This window comes from Sarcophilus harrisii, chromosome 1, assembly GCF_902635505.1.
Source record: "Sarcophilus harrisii chromosome 1, mSarHar1.11, whole genome shotgun sequence".
NCBI classification, from domain to species: Eukaryota; Metazoa; Chordata; class Mammalia; order Dasyuromorphia; family Dasyuridae; genus Sarcophilus; species Sarcophilus harrisii.
This window is the reverse complement of record NC_045426.1, coordinates 368,486,714-368,503,765: the sequence shown is the minus strand read 5'-3', so window position 1 is coordinate 368,503,765 and position 17,052 is coordinate 368,486,714. Positions and strand designations below refer to the sequence as shown.

The window sequence follows — 17,052 nt, the reverse complement described above, 5'->3', positions numbered from 1 at the left end:
TCGAAGATTTTCAATTCACACTGATAGAAAGTGCCATGTGCATCTGAAATGTCTGTTTATATTCAGAGATGTCTTATTTTAGGAGGTAAGTTTGGAATCATTTAGCCAGAAAACCTATAAAATGTAATCACTCAGTAGAAATGTAGGGAAATGGGGGAGGAGGGGAAAGGAAAAGCCCTTCACTTGTTTCAGTGTGTAAATTAGTCATATGTAGAGTGAATATCCTTGCCCTGTGTCATAACTCTCTAGTATAAAGGTGACTGGGTACAAATATTCCTGCATACAAGTATAAAATTGACCCTTTGGGTGAAAAAGATAGTAGGTTCTTTGAAATGCACAATGGCAGAAAGTCTTAAAAACAGATGTCAAGGAACAGGGTTACACTGTCCTACTACTACAGGCTGGGAGGTTCTCACACCTTGTCTTTCTCAACTGTTCTCCATGGGTATTGAGTGAATCCATCATCATTGCATGTTTAATTTCAATAAATTAATAAATATATTGAATAAATTAATAAACACTTTTTAATTATTCTATTATTTAGGTTATCTGTAGGCCTTGGCCACCATGTTCTTCATTATTTCTTATTTTTACTCATTGATTAGGCTTCTGGATTTTCCATCACTTCTTTAATGAAATAGTTCACCATGAAATAAAGAATGTGTGTGTGTGTGTGTGTGTGTGTGTGTGTGTGTGTGTGTGTACATATACATTTAACCCAATTTGGTTGTTGATTACTTAGCTTTTGCCTTTTCTAGCATGGTGAACACAAGCCACTGGTTTTGGACCCAAGACATTGTCATCCCAGTGATGACTTGGAATCCAAAAACCTGAATTCAAATTCTACTTCAGACATTTAGTAGCTGTGTGAACCTGAGAGTATTGTGTGATTTTTCTGGCTCTCAGTTTTGCTCATCCATTAAAGGTGTTTGAACCCTCTATCCATTGAGGTCCTAGTAAGCTCTGAATCTATGATCCTTTGTTTTCTATAAATTTGTGGTTTCCTTCAAGGTCAAATTTCCTTGTATAAATATTTCTATTTAATAGTCTTACCTTCACTATGCTGTTTAAATGCTATTTGTTTATTTTTAAGGACTACATGTTTGGTCTCTTTAATTTAGTATCTAATTTTTAATCAATTTTTAGGGCTATGACTTTTCCATTGTTCATTTTTATTCATCAGCTATTAACCAGCTCCATTTTTACAAGTATTCTAATTGCCTCCACTTGCCATAAAAGTCAAATGTACAAAGGCCAAGAAGATCAAGCACTGAAGGCTAAAATACGGTAAGACTTTGTTTAAAAAAAAACAAAAACAAAGCAAAAATCAAACCAACTTTATGAAAGGTAATAGAAGTGTAATGGAACTCCATTAGAATATTTGTGTTGAGAGACCAGAAAGAAATATGCCTACTTTATAGAATTTTCATATTATGATGGGAAGAGAAAGTAAGCTTAATAATACCATAATTAACAAAGTGTAGTTATAAAATTGTGGAGCTTTGTTTTGGATTTTTAACAAATGGGCTAGAGTTTACATATTCATATGAATGTTTTACTTCCAAAGATTTCCCCTGAGAGGACTCCACTGATGAGAGTGTTACTCAAAATACATATGGGACTTCTCTTTTAGTACTACCTTTAGAGTCTATTTACAAACCAGACAAAGAAACTTATCATTTAACTTTTTAGTCATGCATGTTACTGAACCCAAAATAGGGATCCCCCAGCTTAGAACATCTGCGGAATTCCTGTTTGAGAACAACCTTTAGTACCAGAAACACAGTTCTTTGAGTATACTTCATAGAAGCAAACCATGGCTCTTCTGACAGGTGGTAGAGAGTCATAGTGATAGATCTGATTACTGAGAACAAATATATTGATGCCATTATTGGAATAAATGAATGGCCTTGCAAAGTGACTACTTTAAAAAGATCAAAACTTTGTTACAACAAAAATTGTTACAATAAAACAAGTATATTCTAATGTGTCTAAAATTATGCTATCCCATGTTACATTCATAGATGATATGTGCAATTTGATCATTTAATTTTCCATTCAGTTTTCTTCAAAGAACTTTCTTGTCACCTTTTCAGATATGCTTTCCATTTTATTCCTTACTGTTGGCTTTTTCCAACACTGTTCTCTCATGCATTTCATCCCATTTGCCAGACCTCTTCTCTGTTTACTTTGTTGTACCATCATTTACATTCTTCTTCCTATCATTGAATATTGATATCCATTGTCTCTATCTTAGACTCTTTTTTGGGACGAGGAAGGGGGTTCACTTATTATATCTCTGTAGGCAACTAGATGGTGCAACAAATAGAGTAGAAAGCATAGAGCTTGGCACAGAGTATACATAGCAAGTTTTATATCAATGTTAGATATTATTATACAGATGACTTCCATGTCTGTTATGTCTAGTATGAGCTTCTCTCCTGAACCACAGTCCTACATCACTAGTTGTCTGTTTGTTACTTCCAACTGGATGTCCAGTAGGCAAAACCTTAAGAAAACTAATTATCCTCCCTCTAATTCACTCCTTCCATATTTCCCAATTTTTATGGAGAGCACCCACACTCTTCTAGTCATCTAAACATGAAGCTTTGGAGCCATCTCTAACTCTTTCTTCTTCATCCCTACCCATGACTGATCAGAGGCCAAGTCTTGCTAATTTTCATCTCACACATGGTTTTGGTTTTTCTCTCTCTCTCTCTCTCTTTCTCTCTCTCTCCATGCACAGCCACCACCGTGATTCAGGCTCTCATTGCCTCTGACCTGGATTATTACAACCACTTTCTAATAATACTTTCAGTCTCCTCCATTTTCTATTCAACCTCTACTCATCTTGCTAAAACACAAATCTAACCATGTTATTTAATTATTTAGAAACCCTTCAGGATAAATTCCTCAACTTGTCATTTATAACCCTTTACAATCTTATTCCACTTTTCATTTCTAGACTTGCTGCCCCTTACTCTCCTTCATGCAGTATATATTTTAACAAAACTCCTCTGTTTTCTCTTTCTCATATGCAGTTTCCTACCTTGTGCCTTTGCACAAGCTGTCCTTGATACCCAAAACATACTTTTCCCTACCACCATTCCTTTAAACCCTTTATATGATGGCTTAAAATTCCTTTATATGATGGCTTATCTTCAAATAGCCAATTATGTATTTGTATCTTTATGTGTGTCATATACCTTCATCCTCCCCACCCAATTCTTTGGGGTTATTATAAAAGGAATTGCTATTTCTTTCATTTTTGTTTTGTCTATTGTGGGTATCCAGTACATATTATACTTAGCACGGTGGTGCTATGCTCATAATAAACACCTAATAAATCAGTTGGATTGGATTGGAAATTATTTGTTTTGATCTTCTTGCTCTAGAATTTGGTAGGAAAGGTATTTTTAATTCAGAAAAAAATGAGGGTCCTGGTGTAATAAAAAGAGTACCAAATTTGTAGTCAAAAAATCTTAGATTCAATTCTGAGCTCTTTTACGTCTGTCAATCATCAAGAATTTATTAAGTACCCAGTATGTGCCAGAACTGGGAATACAGACTGGTTCTATGATAGCATTAGTACAAGGAACTCCATGAGGAGGAAACTTCCTCTATCAATGCTGGTAGTCAGAGCCATCTATGAAAATTAGTATTATGAAAAAGCATTTTCCTAGAACATTTTGAGTAAAGTGACTTGCCTTTGAGTTAAGTGAGGATCATATAGCTTTTATTTATTGGCGGTGGGGCTTAAGTCTAAGTCTTCCTATCTTTGAAACTTCCCCTCTATTCACTCTACCAATCTGGCACTGGAGAGACAAAAACAAAAAAAAAGAGAGAAGAAAAGAAAATATTTCTCCTCTCAAGAAGATTCTGGCAGCTGTATGGAGATGGATAAGAGAGGGAACTATGTCTCTGCTGCCTTCTACCTTTACCTCATCAGCTGCCTTCTCCCATTGATTTACTCCTCCTGGAACCTCCATTTCAGGAAAGAACTAAGACTAATCATGGTTCATTCTCCAATTCTCACCATCCTCCCAACATAAGTATCTTCACTTTTCTACCACTTCCAATTTCCTTTTATACTTGTCCTTCTCCATTAAAATGTAAAATCATTGAGGACAGGGACTACCTTTTTGCTTATATTTATAAACCCAGAGCTTAGCAAAGTACCTGGTACATAGGAAGTACTTAATAAAGCTTTTTGACTTAATGAAAGACTGTAATCCAGTTAGAAGTTTATTATAATAGTCCAGGTGAACCATGATAAGGATCTCAATGAAAATTGCAACCATGTGAGTAGAAAAAAGCTGACCCATTACCTATGTGATTTACTATTCTGGACTTAAATTTTCTCATCTATAAAGTGAGATGGGTTAAATTAGATGATAGCCACTACCCTTTCTACCTCTGAATCCTGTGATCCTGTGAGTTCCATTTATAACATCCAAAAGATTTTCCTTAATGGCTCTCTATCAGATCAGGAAATCACAAATTCACAATATCTTTGATGGTTTGATATTTTAAAAGTGGGAGGAAAATTTTCTAGAAACCCAGCTGAATCAGAGTTCATAATAGCATGTTGTATTCATGTTAATTCCTGAAGAGCATTTTGATTCCCAGTCAATAAAATGGGTACAGTTTGTTCCAAATCAAGACTAATCATATCATTATTAGTTCCAAATATCAGGTTTCTTTGTTCTTATTTTTTAAGGGTGAGTACATACTACTGTGTTTTGGCCTTCACTGAAAAATGCCTTTGACCTTTTTTGTACATTTGAAATTATATTGAATTATTCATTTTGTGAAGTCCATAGTTAGCTAAATTAGAAATTGCCTAGAAAATTAAAAGGCCTCTTATATATTAGTGTGTGTGTAAAAGATAGGAGTGAAAGTGCAATTTAAAATATTACAAAGCAGTCACAAGTAGAAATATTTACTTTTTACTTTACTTTTTAGTAAATATATATATTGCACACATATATATATTGTGATATGTGTGCAATATCACATTGCAATAATACGCAATGTGAGCAAAATGTAGACTTGATTCAATAGTGAATCCCTCTTCTTAAAAAAAGAATACCTTATTACTGAGCATAATTATATGAATTGATCTTTGTCCAGAAAATGCCATTTACCCACAGAGAGAAATTCAATCTTAGTTGGCCTAGAGTAAAAATCTTGAATGAAGCTTTCCCCAAAGAGCTGAGACAGAGTTTGTGTTATGTGGAAACATCAAGTGTCTACTGTCTTGTTTTCTCTCTCTAAAAATATAAAATACTTATGAGGCCACAGAAAATGGCATCTTTAAATACATCACAGTGGCCAAAGACAATGTTTGTCTAGGAAGATGAAAAGTCTTCTTTCTGAAAATAATCTGTCAGAGGAACACGGAAACTAAAGACCCAGTCATCTTGGCCCAGACCTCTGTCAATAAGGTTAACAGTGTATAAAATGTGCAGAGAACTCAAGAGGCATAGGGACATCAATGTCATAATTGGAACTGAAAAGGAAAGGAGAATCAGAACTTAAATATTCTTTTTGGCCTTGCAAGATAACTTTTTTTGGAGGGGTAATCCCTCAGGTTTTATTAATGTGACAGTTAAAAACTGTTACTTGTTTTATTTGCCTTTTTTTTCCCCACAAAACTAGTTTAAATGATAAAAGTATAAAACTAGATAAATCTGGAGCTTACGCTGTTTTTTTTGGGGGGAAGGGAAGGGCTTGGTCCATTGGCAGTGTTAGAATTCAAAGGCAGCTTCTCTCACTCCAAAGTTAACCCTTTTTTCACTACAGCACACACAAATGGTTGAACTTCTTGTGAGCAATCATTATATAGATTATTTTTATATACATTTTCTCTTTTGAGGCTTTAAAGGGCTCTTTATGATAGAAAGGCCCAAATACCAATTTCCTTCTCTCCTTCTCTTTATCCTTCCTTCCTTTCTTCCCTGTTATCAGGAAAAGACATGAGGGAAAGAGAGAAGATAAGAAACAAGCTTTAAAAAAAGGAAAATGTACATGTGAAGGGGAAGAAATAAAGAGAAGACGAGATTATTTCTAGGAGTGTATAGGACTAAAGACAGTTCTCTACTACTCTTAGCATTATGAAGTAGGTGAAGTCAGATAAGATAACTAAAGACTGCCTCTTAGTCATCAGATTACAATTTTCAGTTCAGGCCAGCAAATATCAATTAAGCATCTACTATGTACAAAATTCCTTATGTTAGGTGCTATAGTTACTTAAGACAACAGTTAATAACCAGTGTCTTCCCTCAGGGAGTTTACATTCATTGGCTAGAAAAGGACCCAGAAAAGAAATAGATAAATAAACTCAAGATAATTTGAAGAGGGACAGAACACTAATATGTAAGGGAGTTTGTTGAAATAATGACAATAATAGCTAGAATTCATATGGAATTTTAAGCTTTGCAAATCTCTGTATATAGGTTATCTCAATTGATTCTTACACTAACCTTATTATACAGGTACTAGTATTATAAAAATATTATATATTTTGATATATATTATAAAATATAGTATATAAAATGTATGGCATATTCTGTGTAAACTATTATATAGTAATTAAATCATTAATAATAAATTTATATATAGCATTATTGTATAATATGCTATATAATATGTAATAATATGTATATTACTATATAATATATATTGTATGGTACTATAGGCTTTCTATATTATTATATTATATCATATAATATCATATACATTTGTTATCATTATTAGTTTAAAATACTTTTGAAAGTATTAGTACTATTCAAATACAGTGTTATAGTACCAATTACAATTGGTTCTGGGTTTGCACAGACAGAGAACTGTCTTAATGGAACCTCACTGAAACCTCTCTTTACTCCATTTCACTTCTTAGATTTCCTCTGTGAACATCAGAATGACTTATATCTGGGTCCAGTTGTAATAATGAAGATTAACATCTTAATGTTTTATTGGTTCCCCCCTCTCCCCATGCTAGTTCTCCAAACTTAATTCCTTCTGTTTATTACCTGGTACAAGAATTCATAGCAGTCCAGGAACTTGTCTTTGTCTCTCCAGTTGAACTAGATAACTGCTCAATATTCTGAATTTATTAATCATTACCCAAATGGAACCTGGGCAGAAGAAAGGGGTGGGGGGTGTTCTAAGAGAAGGAAAATAAATTCCACCTAATGAGATCGATCCCACTATTTTGCTTAGAGCCTTGGGAAACCTTTAGAGACAAATTCATCACAGAATTACCTCTCAATAGTAATGTGAATTCTATGGCTTCCATGAAACTAGACTTTAAAGGATTATCAATTTCCTCAGGAATCAAAGCAGAGACATCTGAACCTTATTTTCTTTTTTTCTTTTCCTTTCCTTTTCTTTTACTTATTTATTTTTGTGCTGAGGCAATTGGGATTAAGTGACTTGCCCAGGGTTACACAGCTAGGAAGTGTTAAGTGTCTGAGGCCAAATTTGAACTCAGGTCCTCCTGACTTCAGTGCCACCTAGCTGCCCCCTAAACTTTATTTTCTAAAGAACTTCAGAAGCTATCAGAAGCTTTGGGCTTCATCTCTCTGCCACTTGGCATATAACAGTGATCCATGTGGTCCTCAGTGACTTTCCTTTCACAAAGTTTCAGCAAAAACCTAGCAAGATGCGAGTCAAGGAATCTACTTTCTTTACTTTGTGGTCACTGTCTGACAGTAACTTTTGGCTTATAAACACTGTATTTTTTTCTGGTGGGGGAAGGGAAAAGGGGAGTAACATAGGGCAGAAGAACTAATGATTTGATCTCTATTGCCTTCTTGTAAATTGGAAATAGATACCATATCTTTAATGCTAATTAGGCATTGCATTACTTAGTCTTCCCCTCCTCATGTAAATAACAATTAGCAATAATTTAGCAGTTGTACATGCTGGCATCTTCTAAGCCATACCATTGTATACCATTCCAAATTCCTTTGCATTAATTAGGATCATAAGCCAATCAGTACTAATTAAGAAGAAAATAAGTATAATAATAAATGAAACAAAGCTAGTGATTTGTATCTGTTCAGTAGTTCTCTCTCCCTCAGCAGTTCATCAAATAATCGTAATGCGTAGGAACTTCTCCTAATTGAAACTAATTATGAGGTTTCCCCTGCTACTTTGAGCCTCATGTTCAAATCCCACGAAGCTCATTAAATAAGTAACAAAACCAGAATCTTTAGCACATATTGTAAGTTGGTTCACGTTAATTAGCACCACACGCAAAAGGCGGCATGAGGCCATTCAACAGCCCAGCTCTAGCCAAAGGGAAGAGAGACTGAGATCTTTATGGTTCTTTGGGGCAGCAGAGTAGCTCTGGCCAGGTACTGAGGGGAATAATCAAGGATGGATAGGACTGGTTTCATCACTATGCCCAGGACCCTGAATGACAATGGGGATTCTAAGTATAGCCTAAATCCTCAACACATCTTGATCCCATTGGTTTTTTGTAAAAATCCATATCAAATAGGGTGTGAAATCAAATGTAATGATTCTATTATAAGATATTCCATATATAAGCTCTGAGACAAGACATGGCATTTGAATTCACTTATGTGACACTTATAAACTGTGATCTTAGACAAATCTGTTCATTTCTTTTAGCCTCAGTTTCTTCATATGTAGAAATAAGGGAGTAGGGTATAACTAGAATGTCTCTGAGGTTTTATCTTGCTTTAAATCCTGTGATCCTGTAACTTTCTATCCAGAAATTGGCTTTATTATGGCAATGATTTCATTCATGTTATGGCTCAGTGTATTTATTTTTCTTTTCAAGGGTGACTAGTGAATATTTGAGACCCCAGAGAATCCTTGCCCCCAAACAGACTGAAATTATATCCATATAAATGCTTGTGTCTGTTTCAGTCAACCATATGTACCCTTCAGCAGACATATTGACTGTATTCACAGCTTCCAGTTTTTATCCTAAACTACTGCCGTTCCTTCTACATCTATGGTTAGATACATAGAGAACTGTTTGAGTCAGAATGTAAAGAGGCTATAGAAACACATACACATATACACACACATACACGCACATGTGTGGGGAGTCTCTATTGCATCTTCCTTCAGTGCTCTTGAGCAATTTAGCATTAAACACTGGGGAGAATGGTGTACAAGATTGGATGCAGAGAAAGAAATCCACAGGGATGTTGGTTTATGGTGTATCCAAATACAGTACTAAGGCTCCATAAACAATATTATTTACTGCTGTTTTATGAGTAGTTCTAAAATAACCTTAACAGGGAACACTTGTTATGTGGCTACTACTTGTGAGGCTTGCTAGATTAACATAGAGAGGGAAGAAAAACCAAGAATTGACTTTTAAAAATCCAACCAAATCAGAGGTAGTAACATGTTAAATGGGAATCCTAATAGCCTTTCTGCAAAGATTCTCCTGATTTCTAGTTACTAAATGGATAATAATCCTATTCATTATTCAAAACTCAGCTTAAGTGCCATATTCTTTGGGTAGCTTCCTTGGACCACTCTGGCCCTCACTGATGGCTCCTTTCCCTGAAATATCCCACTCACAGTCAAAAAAAAAAAAATAGAACCTAAATTTATAGTCTCATCATCACTTATTGCTTTGTGCATGCTTGTTATGCTTCCTCAATTGTAACATTTCTATTCCTTGTGTTGTCCTATGACACCTCCGCATAGACCTAGGCACCTTTTGGTTTCTGTCCAAATCTGTGCTTTCCCCCTTGTTGGAAATTTCTAGTAAGGAAGTTTTTCCCCAGAGCAGATTGGCAACCCTTTTGCAGTTTGTAATCTTAAAAGTTGCCTGATACACTAAGAAATTAAGTAACTCAGCAAGGATCACACAGATAGCATGAATCAAAAGCAGGATTTAAACCCTTATGTTGCTGATTCTGAGACTGACTCTCTAGCTGTTACTCCACTTGCCTGTCAGCATATGCATTAAGTGCTGAATAAGTATTTTTTGACTAATACTAAGTAACTGGACAGGATTTAGAATAATTTACTCTATAAATACATAATCAGCATAGTAGCACCAGTGGCATCAAAAGCTTTGGGTCTGGTAACAGTTTCACCACTTTATTAAAAGTTCTTCATTGAGCAACTTGAGCTTTTTGAGATCCTTTTTTTTTTTTTTTTTTTTCATTTCTAAAAGAGGGATTATCTCCCCTACCTATCGGATGGGGAATAGAGATCTAGTTAGAGCACCATATCAACCTGCTTTGACAATCATGCAGAACCTTCATTGATGGAATGACTAAAAAAAAGTGTGGTCAATAGTATATACTATACCACAATAAATTGTGAATATGGAGAATTCAGAGAAGCATGAAAAGCCTTAGGTGAACTGATACAAAGTTAAACCAGGAAAGCAATATAAACTACTACTACAACATGTAAATGACCAAGAAACAAAACTAAGTGCTATTTAATTATGATAATCAAGCTGAGATCTGAAGAAGAATTGATAAAATGTAGGTGCCACTCATTTGGAGAGAGTGAGAGTCTATGAGTATGGGATATTGCATATAGTGTTCACTTTTGCCCCTCTAATCTTTGTCATTAGGAAAGACTTGTTGGCTAAGGGAGGAAAGAAAATATATTTGAAAATAAAAGTAATGTAAGAAAAAAGATGTCAATAAAAAATAAAATTTTAAAAAGAGGAACTATGTATAATGTTTTAAAAGATGTTTTCATATATATATATATGTGTATATATATATATATATAATACTAATAATTCTGTAGAAATATAGGGGGGGAATTAAATTCTATTAAATGATACCTGGAAATAGCCCTTACTTCTGTAAGCACTTTCCTTTTTTTTCCCTGATTCCCAGGAAGATGTCCTGTAACAAATGGTAGACTTTAACTTATATCTATAGAGGACAAATGAAAAAGATCTCAGGAAAATAGATGGGAAATTGATGCTAACCTCTCTCCTTCAATCTTCTCCCACCCTATAGGGAAGAACTAATATTTAGGATGCCTGTATTACCAGGTCAGTTAACTCTCTTGATCTCACTGACATCTCTCCATCATCATAAAAAATGACTTCTGAAGGAAAAAAAATTGGGATTGGCATAGGATTGCTACTGTTCAAAGACAACCTCCTCTCTGTGGCTCCTAAAAAGGAATAGTTTATGATCTAGGATAGACCAACATATGTGGCCTGTGGTTATACCCACAGGAAATACATAAGGGAGATTAAAAACTTTAAGAGAAGTCACATATGTCAAAACTAAATACAGAACTTGAGCTGTTGTCATGAGTTTGAATTGAACAAATTAATTCATCTATGGTTTGTTGATACTTTGGGGAGGGGGACAACAATACTCATTCCTTTGTGGACTTTGCCTTAATTTATTAGTCTTAACTGCAATGAAGTAAAAGACAAAGTACTTGAATTTCAGAGGTGTGAATTACATCCTGCCAGCCATTTTTTAAGCAGCAGACCTAGCTTCTATCAGTGTTTTATTTAGAACAGCAATTTTCAATGAGGCAGACAATAGCTTAAGCTAAAAAGTATTTTTTCGCAAAATAGAACTACAAAGAGAATTGTACTCATCTCTTTTGCTTTTTTAAAAAATAGATATTAACCCTCAATTGATGTTTAACAATAAATCAAAATATGGATAGGGGTAATTTCAAAGCGTGGTTAAAATTCTTAGGAAAGATGGCCTTTATAATCCATAAACTAAGAACACTTATCCCTTCTATATTAAATCCAGGAATGCCTCATGTTAGAAGAAGGAATGCTTCATGTTGTTTTAAAGTGTTAGGATTGTGATTTATAAGCTAGTGACATGATGAAGATATAGATGACATGCTCAAACTTACAGACAGGAAACCAGGAGGGATAGCTAAAATATTAAATGACAGATGCAAGATCCAATAAGATCTTAACAGGCAAAAGCTATAGGTCATAATCAATAAAAAGGAATTTAATAGATATAAATATAAAACTTTACACTTGGTATAGCAAAAAAAAAATCATTTCATAAATACAGAATCAGGAGACTTGACTAAAAATAGTTCCTGGGAGACAAGATTTAAGAATCAGTAGACTGATACCTTTTGCTGCTATAGAAGCTGATGCTGGTTATTTGAGTTTGGGGAATTCTGAGCTGCAGTGGGTTAAGCCATTCATACATCTGTGCTAAGAACAGCATCAATATTGTGAGCCTTTAGGAACAATCAGTTTACCTAGGATGCAGTAAACTAGTCCATACTGAAAGCAGACAGGTCAAATCTCCTTTGTCTGTCAGGGTTGAGATGAAGCCCATGTGCATCTTCCCTGTATTTGAATCCAGGGTGAGATGGAAAAAAATTAATCTCAGAATGTCTGTGGCCTGCAGTTTCAGTGAGTCTAAAGTGCTCCATCCAACCAAAAGACTAATTTTTGTGTTTATTTGTTTGCATTGAAAAGCATAGTATCCAAGAAGAAATATGAAAGAATTCCACTGTTCTGTATCTGAATAGTGTTCTGCTCCGAGCAGAATTTCAGAAATACATTAACAGAAAAGCTGGGCAACTAAGGTGGTAAAAAAACTAGGAACCATGACATAAACATCAGTTGATGTAACTGGTGATGTTTAACCTGGATAAGAAAAGTCCTAAGGATAAGATAATGTATCTTCATGTATGTGAAGGATTGTCATATTGGAGATTATAATTAGTGCTTCTATAGGACCTTATTCTTTTGTGTCCATCCACAATTAGATTCCAATTATTTCCATCCTCTGAATGTATTTTTTTTCAATCCAATTTGATCAGTAACATTGGTATTTTTTAATAGCTTGTCTTTTTTCTTCATTTTAATCAGAATATTTTATAATCTTTTATCATCAAGATTTTATTTTTGAGAGTATTCTGTCTCCAGTCAACTGTAGATTTATATTTAATCATAGTATCCTATCCATGCTTTTTTTTTTCTGAATTCTTTGAAACATGATAACTGCTTTCAAATATATAAAGGCTTGTCATGAAGAAAATGAATCATCCTTGTTTTGTTTGACCCCGGAGGGTAGAGTTGAAGTTGCAGGGAAACATTTTGTCTTAATACTAGGAAGTACTTCCTAAGGATTTTTAACTATCCAAAAGTGAAATGAGTTGATTTACAATGATGTGATATCATTAGATGTCTTCAGAAGGAAGGTAGATGACTAGGTAAAGATGTTATAGATAAGATTTCTACTTTCCTGATTAAATATGCATTGCATCAATGACTTCAAAGGCCTTTTCAACCTCAAAATTGTGTATTATTCTTATTCTTATAAGAACCAATTCTGAATGAGTCTTTTCTGAGACTTTGCTAATTTCAGTGAAAATAACAATAGCTTACATTTATATAAAGCTCCAAGATTTAGAGAAATTATTCCTTTCCGATAGTTCTTTGAAGTGGCATTAGCATTTTTGTGCCCATTTTATAAAAGAGGACAGTGAATCTCACAGAGGATAAATGACTTGTGCAGATCATAAAGTCAGTAAGTGGTAGAGGTAGGATTTGAATACAGGCTCTCCCAGATTCCAAAGCCAGCCCTTTTCCTCTTATATCAGATACAAAAAGTAAGATAGTTATTCAATGAAAGGGTGGGATACAGACATAATTCTTTCATAAGGGCACCTGTTCCACATAAAGAAGTATAAAGTAAGGCCTTTGGACTTAACATATAATGAAATCAGAACTTCTAAATAAGGGGCTAGTAGAATTAAATTATTGGAGTGACAAAGTGTAAAGCTTCTTGGGTAACCATATAGAAGTTAAAGATTTTAAGATAGAAAAAGGAATTCATTCATTCTTCAAAACTTTTAGAGTGCCTGCTTTGTACAAGATATTATGCTAAATGCTCCTGGGGATGGCAAGATGAGTAATAATTTTCGCTTTCAAGGAATTTGTCTAGCTTTTCCTATTTGAATCTCTGGTGCTTAGCACATTATGGAATATAATAAGCATTTAATAAATTGTATTTCATTTTTTCATTCATTCAAAGTTAAAATAGAGAACTTGTGCACAAATAGGAATAGAGATAAGGAAAAATTGTAGAGTAGAAAAGAAATCTGACCAAGATTTATACCACCTTCAAACATAGCATTTACCCAGTATTTTCAAGCAAATAACAATATTATATTTTGAATTATGTATTTCCATTCAGAATTTTAATTAGGACAGTGAAAAAGTAAAGGGCATCTCAAAGCTGGCAACTAGGATAGTTAGAATCTGTGGTATCAGAAACTGCATGTGATAAGCCTAAAGGAGAAACAATTAAGGAGAAGCTTGATAATGAACTACAAATATTTGGAAGATTGCCACCTATAAGGAGGACCAGTTCTGTTTTGTGTTGCTTGATAGGGCAAAATGGAAACCAGTAGAAAATGTTATCTTGGTTTAATGTATGAAAAAGCTGTCTAACTCAGTAGTGTAACAAGAATAAGCTATCTCAGCACTAAGCTACTCTTCAGTGGATATGTTCTGGGCAAAAATGGCTGATCACATGTTTCTGTGCTATGATAGAATGAATACCTGCACAAGTTAAGGAGTCAGATTTTGTGGCATATTAAGTCAGATTTTCTATTTCCATAATTCCTTCTACTGGACATGTTTATCATAAGCCTGGTAGGTCACAGGGAAATCTTAGGAGCTAAAATAAGAAAAATCATGTCTGTAGATCTCATTGTAATAGATACCCACTTGACACATTCCGAAAGTAAAAAACAAACAAACAAAAACCTTTCAGGGAAAAATGCATCATTGGTCAGAGAAGAAGATGAAGAAGAAAAGAGAGAAGGGGAACAGACTTGTGTGAAAATATCTGAGGCCTAAAGCCATATCTCAGGAAATTAAAAAAAATTTTTTTTCCTACTCTCTGTTGATCTCTTTTTTGAAAGAATAATGCAGTGTTCTCCATGGTTTAACTCTCTGGCATTATGCCCCTTCCACCCTACCTGCTGATTCCTCAGCCCCCCAGCCCTACCCCCACCATCTTCCCATCTCTGTTGATGAAAGACAGGCAGAGACTGAGCATTCCAAGTATTCGCAGAGAATCCCATCTTTCAGATCTGGAGCTGAAGGTGGAGGGAGAATAGAGGGGAGCTTTTTTTTTTTTTTTTTTTTTTAAGAGGAACAGATTACATTCTTGAGTCCTTTGCCATGTTGTAAACACAACTGAGCACACAGCATTCCTTTACATGCATATATCTTTGTTTTCAAAACATAGGTCTGGTCCCTTGGAATTTAGTGTTTGTCTCAACGCAGCTCCTTTCTTCATCTGGGATTTAATTTAATACTCCAATATTAATGACACTGAGGTATGAAACAGTTCTTTCATTCACCTCACTTTCTTCTTCGCTCTTTCCCCGCCTCATATCTTTTATAATTATGTTTTTAAGCCTGTAAATGTTTCCGAGGGCAGTGCCCAAATCTAAGTGCTGCTTATTATTACAATGTGTGGGTGGTTTCACCCTGAGTCTTCATGGCCTCCAGCTTGTATCTGTCTTTTCCTTTTATTCCTCCAAAATGTTCCCCACCCAAGAACCTCAAAGAGTATCTTCCTTGAATAGTGTCCCACTGTTTCTGGTGATAGTGTTGTCCTGTTCACCTTTTCAGCCTTTTGTTGTATTGTAGCTTGTTGGGTTCAGATATTCCAAGAGAAGGGAGAAGTGGAGAAGCAGTGGGAACTTAGGTGAACACCACAAACCTGGGATCCTTAATCATTTCCTGGGTGTTCTGGTAAGTGGAGTGGAGGAACAGATGAGGATAATGGAAAGGAATAAGTGACTAGGGTACAATTTAATTCAGTCCAACAAATATTTGTAAATATCCTATTCTGCACTGAGTTTTATATTAGGTGCTAGAGAAACAAGAAAGAACAAATTGGTGCCAGCTCTACTATGTTTCACATATTTTTCCTTCTCTCATTGCTAAACATGTTTTTATCCAAACCAGGAGAATTTCTTGTAACTTTCTAGTCCTACTTAATCCACTATCCCAACAGAAGCAGTTAGAATAAAAATTTATACAGAATGCTAAAAGATGTCTGGTTCTGAAAAAAAAAGGATAAAAAATAACTTTTATTTCAGTGGATACAGGGGTTGGGAGACAATTATGCATTTGTTGTTCAGTTGCTAATTCTTTTTGATCCCATAGACCATGCTGTCCAGATTTGTCCAGTATCACATAGTTAGTAAATGTCTAAGGCTACATTTGAATTCAGATCTTCCTGACTGCAGGCTCAATGTTCTATCTACTGAGCCATCTAGCTGCACCCAATCATGCATATTTTGAATTAAATTTAGTGTCTCAAAGGCAAATAAATTCAAAGTCTGAATTTTAACATTTTTGCTAGGCCAGATAAAGACACATATACACTTTAAAATGAAAGAGATTTTAGTCAATTATTTGGCTGTGGTCTACATGTATTTAATATATGAAACAGAAGTAAAGTAAGTTGGTATAAAGAGCACACCATAAGTAAACTGCATTGCAAAGAATGAACCTAACAATATTGTTAATTATTGTAACACTTAAAACTTTATAAAGTGCTTTCCTTGTGATAACTTTGTGAACTAGATACTGTATAGTATGTTTCTATCCTGTGAAATTCATTGTAAAATGCACACTAAAACTTACATATGCAAATGAGTGACATCTTCTTCATTGTAGTCAAAATGAGGATGACCAATTCCATCTAAAAATATCCAAATGCATTTGGGATCTTATTATAAATATGTCCCTCTAGTTATATAGATCCCACCCCATCCATATTTGTCCATTTTGTGGGGTTCTGTTCAAGCCCTTTTATAGATTTGTGAATCTACCAATAGGGTCCTAGACCTTACCTTGCTTTCTTTTGACATCACAAGGACTTCAATGAATGCAAGTTATTTCATTTTTACCACATGCATAGCCTAGATCCTTTGCTAGGTATATGTTTTATATAGCCATTTTGTACTAGTTTTCATTCAGAAGTCCTTCTTTGAATGTATGGTAGTGTGATCACATCTGCCATATTCCTCTCCACTACCCTCTAG

General features: G+C 34.7%; 1 protein-coding gene across 3 annotated transcripts in view; it reads left to right on the top strand.

The window, feature by feature from the left end:
* Positions 1-17,052, top strand: part of SETBP1 (SET binding protein 1) — a 472,784-nt gene that overhangs the window by 374,690 nt on the left and 81,042 nt on the right. The gene's annotated exons all lie outside the window — the stretch shown is intronic.